A 6,737-nucleotide genomic window follows, 5' to 3' on the forward strand; every position below is an offset into this window, starting at 1 on the left:
GACAAATCTCCAAAAGGGAGAGAGATGAATTTGTTGAATTATTGGCCCAACTATTCATAGGTCCCTTTTATGCAAGTCAGTTTGTAGATAGCAGTCGGCCTGTTCATATACATCCACGACTGAGAAAAATGCCAAGATTACTAGTTGGCTGGGCCTAACTATTTATAGGTCCCTTTTATGCAAGTCAGTTTGTAGATAGCAGTCGGCCTCTTCATATACGTCCACGACTGAGAAAAATGCCAAGATTACTAGTCGGCCAGCCTTCTGGGGTGCCCACATTAAATGTAATGTTTTCAGCCTACTAAGAAGGGTGCCCATCACCTCGCTACTGCTGTCAACCAAGCCTGGGACTACATATCCAGCCGAAAATACCACCACTTCTGAGATCTACTCCAAGTCTGGTAAAGAACTCGGCATCTAGTTCCAATCATAGTCACAAAAACACCCGTTTCTAACTTTTGAAACCTCGAAACCTCGAAACTTCAAAACAGTTTAAAAAAACCTTGAAACCCTCTGCAGTACGACAATTTTGCCCAAATTTCAGGTTTCAATTTTTTTTAATGGTTTTTGAGGTTTTTTGACGTTGCCCTCGTGGTCCATACACGCCCCAACAGGCGGCTACAATGGAAAATCATGCCATGTGCAACTCCCCTTGGTCTAAAAAACCTCAAAACTAAAAGAAAATCATGTTGATGTGCAACTCCCCTTGGCTACATACATACCCTAAACTGATGATTCTCTTGTCCCACTGAAAAACGCTTAGATACTTGCTTTCTAATGACCCATAGCTTGCACTTCGTTGCACTCGATTCGACTTTTGTATATTCTTGCATATGGACCATGCATAGAATGACCTTCAGACTTGTCCTTATAAAGGTGTCTCTATAGGACTATGGCCAACTACCCAAACTAGGCCAAATGAACATGACCATAACAGGATGTGCCCAAACTATCCACACCTCTTCGGACCATGGATGCCTAGCTGCCCACTATCCCAGTGCACAAAACATTACCCTCTTGGTCAAAACACACCCCTGAAACTTGCCCACAGGCGGTTGCAAGGAAAAATCATGTCCATGTGCAACTCCTCCTTTGTCTAAAAGAACCCAAAACCTCGAGGTTTTTTTCATCATCATACTATGATTTTAGGTGGCTTTTATATGTTTTTTTAATATTTATAATTAATAAAATAATTATTTTTCGAAACCTAAGGTGATATGGTTGCACCTAATGCTTTGATACCAATGTGACACAGCAGAAGCCTTCATGCCTTGAAGCACAACCCTTAAGCACCCTGTAGGAACCTTAATGCAAAACACATGAGAGAAGAGAAAGATAGACTGGCAGTATATGTATTATGTACATGAAAAAGTTACATGCCTTCCAAAAGAGGACTAACAACTGCTTATTATGACCAATCTCCAAAAGGGAGAGAGATGAATTTGCTGAATTATTGGCCTACCTATTTATCGTTCCCTTTTATGCAAGTCGGTTTGTAGACAACAGTTGGCCTGTTCATATATGTCCATGATTGAGAAAAATACCCAAAAATGCCAAGACTGGAGGTCGGCTAGAGCCTTTTGGGATGCCCACATTAACTGTAATACTGTTGGCCTGCTGAGAAGGGTGCCCACCACCTTGCTACTGCTGTCAGCCAGGCCTAGGACGGCATATCCAGCCCATGAATGGCCCTATACCATGCGTGGATATCTCCTAAAAGAGGCTGAACCATGCTGAACACTTGGGTCTGCATGTGTGAACCCGACTAGTGCCCTATTTTGTTGATCATTTTCGTCCAATTCATGTCAGGCATAAATCATCTGCATTTCTTCATGGGACGATAAGAAACAAATTTGGCTAAGCTCTTCAAGAACTTGCAGTTAATTTTTCAGCCCAGTGATTCGTTGTCTTTCTTCCCCTAAGTACTATTTTCCATAATTTGTTATTACTCCTTGTATTCGCATTGCAAAATGATACCAAGGCTCAAGCAATGTCAATGTCCTCATACATTTCAACTTTTAGAGCATCCACAATAGCACACACCATTTCCTCAAATGGGAGGCGAGTGACATAACTATTATTTACCATTCAAAGTCATTTGGTGGGCAGCTGTATATCATCAATGGGAGCATCAAAATAACAGCCATAAGGGAGCATGATCAAAGAGTCCCAGGGAATAGTCAACCCACATATGGCATGCATGAAGATCAGCATGATCAACTTCTAAAATATACCAACGACCCAAACGAGCACGATAATCAGTAATTTACATCTTAGCAAGTTTCTTTCCACATATCTATTGCATTTAGACAACATAATGCATTTGTCCATGAGGTCCCGTCAGCTGCAATCATGTGAGAACGACCACAAGTATTGTCCTCTTGCGTTGGTGAATTATTAAAATCACACACAAAATAGCATTAGTCATCCATGGATTATGCATAAGTTTTTGCCACAGTAAGGCATGGTGAGTAGATACTAGAGAAGCATAAACCGATGCAAATTCATAAGTTTGCCCATTTAAAATGCATTGTAAAATGGTCACTCTACCACCTAGATCATTATAAGCCAATATTGTATGTAAATCATGTCGTATAAGTACACAAACACTAGAAAAAGTAGCCAAGCCTACAAAATATATATTATAGTCATGGAAATAACCAACTTGTCAAGTGAGAGCATGCTGATTATGTTCCTTTAAACACACTATATCGGGTTTCATCCTATATACATAGTTCCAAAGTAGCCTCCAAGTTCCCGGATTATTTAACCCATGTACATTATATGTCATGCATTTTATTAGTGCATGCATGTTCATCGGGTGAAAGTCATGTCAATATTAGCCAATAACGATCTGTAATTTTTGCATTCCACCCTAAAGTACATCAGCCCACAACATTCCAATATCAACATGGGTAGAAGTGGATGCCTTACTTTGAGATCTAGCTTCATGGAAAGAAGGATTGGTTACATTGGCTCCTAGAAAGGAATTGGGCATTGGGTTTTATCCACCTTGGGACATAGTGTGTGTGAACACGGTTGGTTATAACTTATAAGTGAGTTTTGGTTGCCCAAAACTTAATGAAGTATGTACACATACCCACTCTTGAGATCAATTTGGCTAAAGCATGCCGCCGATCCATCCAACTTGTCAAGGATGTCGTCCATGCGTGGAATTGAAAACCGATTCTTGATGGTGAGCTTTTTTCAAAGCTCCATAATCCACACATATGAAAAGATCCACGGGTGAACAATATGGAGAAGAGCTTGGCTGAACCAAACCCTTCTCAAGAATCTCATTTACCTGCATCATGATCTCTTTTTGGGATGCACTTACACGGCTGGCCTATTAGGTGGTGAGCTACCCGGCACAAGATCAATGCGATGATCTTCCAATCGTATGGGTGGCAACTCATTTGGTAACTCATCAGCAGAGCAAAACAATTATTGTACTCTTGCTTTGGTTGAGTACCTTTTCATAGTGTGTACTCTTAGTTGGGTTCACACTATAGAGAACCCTAGTATGTATTTGGTTGAGTACCTTTTCATAGTGTGTACTCTTATCTTTGTATATGGTGTGTTGAGTGTTGTGTGAAGAAGAAGAAGAAGATTTTCAGCCTCTCACCTGGTGTTCTCTTTTAGGGTTTTGTGAGTGTGTGTGCTTGCAAGAGCTCAAGCTCTCTTCTCCCCTGCATCTTTCAGACAGTCCTTGTGGTTGGCATCATTTTAGGAATAAAAGGTGATGCATTAGGCATAGGTACATGTGCCCTATAAGCATGAAACATGGCTGGCCCCTCAACACACATTTATGCATTTTCACCCATAGCTTCTCCCTCACGAGCATACTCGAAGGCATGAGTGGCATGAGAGATACGCGGAATACGTGCACCAACAGAAAATTGCAGCCCATGTTGCATGTGTTGTGCATGCACATTTTCAGCCGCCGGCAATGGCATTTGACATACATTTTGACCATTGCCATAAACATTGTATCCTTCACGGGCTACATAGGGTACTCTTGCATGGTGTGAAGTTGCCAATAGTTCCTCTCTAATAGCATGAGGATTCATCCTCTTAGACATAAAGTTGTTGCTCGGGCACTTGTTGGGATACCAAGGCATGTGGGATGGTTGCCTTTTTTGCATAGGCATCCTCGGTACGAGCCAAGTATGCACGTGTTGCATCACTCGGTTGCATGTGCAACTCTTGAGAAATCATTGCCATTGCATAATCCATATAAGATTCAGCTTTCTTGGCCTTCAAACGATCATGTACCAATGGATTCTCATAGTGGTAGAGCTTCAATTCTTCTCGTTGTGCATAAAGAAGAGCCTGCATACGAGTAAGTTTAGTCTTGGCCATGGACTCTTCTGCTTACATTTTCTATTTGCCGCGAGATGGCTATCCCACATGTTCCTGTTTCCTAATGTACACCACATGAGTTTGTTCATCTTGTAAAGCATTGGAAGCATGCATTTCATTGTCCCCGCCTCTTGTGTTAGCTTCTCCAACATTCACTGTATGGTTGTCCTTAGTGTTCTAAGTGTAGAGATAGCTAGTGTTCTAAGTGTAGAGATAGCTAGTGTTCGCAGTGATCCTCTTTCATGATAGAAGTGAAAGAGAACCGTATGCTCTGATACCAGTGTAACTTGGTTGAACACAATGCTAATCAATACACTTAAATACACCAAGATTTCATGGACAACATACTCAATACAAAAAGTAATTTGCTGAATTGACAAGAGACACACAATGAGCCGGAACGGTCGGCCCCTCCCTCAAATAAAGTATCTTGAACTTGGGAGAATCAAGTATATAGTGTCATGGGCATTTCTGACCAGATTTCCATACCAATGTATATGAATATAGTATTGCAAACAATGTGGTTGTCGATATAAACTTGCAACTCACGCTACCCTCTCAAGTGCCCATATTCCCTACCATCTGCTCTCTTTTGTTTCACCAACACATGTTAGCAATAATCTGTAAGAGAGCACGTAGGACAAGAGAACACTACACAAGGTATGTGATCATGGAATCCGGTTCCTCCTCTTGCTACTTGCTTACCAATTGCAAGTAAAGTTGACGACAATGGAAGTCTTCGCGATGGAAACATTTGGAGTGTTGAAATCTTCGATTTGTCGCGATCCTTTGGGACAAAAGTCTTCAAGAGGATGAAGGGAAAGCTTCCCCTATGGTTCAATTAGAGAAAGGAAGGTTGAAATTAGGGTTTTCAGCAAAAGACCAGAAATTACAGCAAAAATAAGAGCTGTTTTGCTGAATTTTAGTCATTGGGAGTGTGTGGGAGAGTGAACATTTTCTGGAAACACTCTTGGAAGCTTGGAAAACTCACTAGCAAGCTTGGATATGGAGTTGGGAAGGAGAAAGTGCAGAAAATACAGCCAAAGAGGCCTCATGAAGGGGGCATCTACTTCTAGAGAGAGAGAGGGAAGAGAGATGGTGAGTTGTCCACTCTAGGTGTCAAGTGGAGATGACAAGTGTCTTGTGGTGCAAGCTAGAACGGACACATGGTTGGTTGCTCCCTTTGTAGAAAGTGGATAAGGTCTGGGTGATGGGGATTGGGTTTTGTTCACCTTGGGACATCAGTGTGTGCGAACATAGGGTTGGTCATAACTTATCCACCTTCGAACATCAATGTTCGCGAACACAAGTCCTGGTCATAACTTATAAGTGAGTGTTGGTCGCCCAAAACTTAATGAAGTATGTACACACTCACTTATAAATTACTGCTAATTCTTGAGGCTAGGTTTATGACCAATACTTACCACCTGTCACATGCCACATAACCATGTCAGCAGCAGACAGTTTCACAGGCACGTTTCACGGGCGGGCGTCCCCTTACTTGGAACTGTTGGATTATATCATCTCCAGGGGGTCTACATCACCTTTTTCATGCTTGTATTGGCCATTTATGAGGCCTTGCATTAGCATATCTTAGCGGAGATTCAGTATTTTTCTACCATTTTTTGGTATTTTTGGGCATTTTATGTAGCATTTTTTGCTACGGCCATGCTGTCGGCTTGCTACAGTTGGCCGACCAGCATCCTGAGGTAGTATATAAGGGTTGGCTCCCTTTCCCTTAGTTCATCTCATTTTTTAGCATTCAGTTGAGGTCATTAGCAGCTGCTACTGCTTCTCACCATTGTACAGCACCTATGGGCTTCCCTCGTGCTCAGATTTCAGCAATAAACATCAGTTTCCAGCATTTATAGGCCTTGTACTTGGGCCTACATCTGTGTTTTATATTTGCTGCACTTTCTTTCATGGTATTAGAGAAAAATGTTGACTTGTGAGCAGAAGAAAGCTGCGTTTTCTATTTTGGAGCAGAGACAGTTTGTTGCGTTTTTTGTAGATTTCAGCATAGAAGGTACTGTGTTTTCTTCTGGGAGCAGAGGCTTCCTCAAGAGTGCCGCGTTTTCTTCATTTGACACTTGGGACTGTTGTATTTCTGAATTTTCAGCAAAGATTGCTGATTTTTCTGATTGCTGAAGCCCTCTTCTAGGTGCTGAGGACAGGGAACTACATCTTGGAGAGATCTTCTTCCTCTCCTTTTAGTTTCCCACGCTCCCTCCCTTGTATTTCTGAATTTTCAGCAAAGATTGTTGATTTTTCTGATTGCTGAAGCCCTCTTCTAGGTGCTGAGGACAGGAAACTACATCTTGGAGAGATCTTCTTCCTCTCCTTTCAGTTTCCCACCCCCCTGCCTTTCTTCTTGC

This window comes from Cibotium barometz, chromosome 14 (genome assembly GCF_041138505.1).
Source record: "Cibotium barometz isolate CiBa-2024 chromosome 14, ASM4113850v1, whole genome shotgun sequence".
Taxonomy (NCBI): Eukaryota; Viridiplantae; Streptophyta; class Polypodiopsida; order Cyatheales; family Cibotiaceae; genus Cibotium; species Cibotium barometz.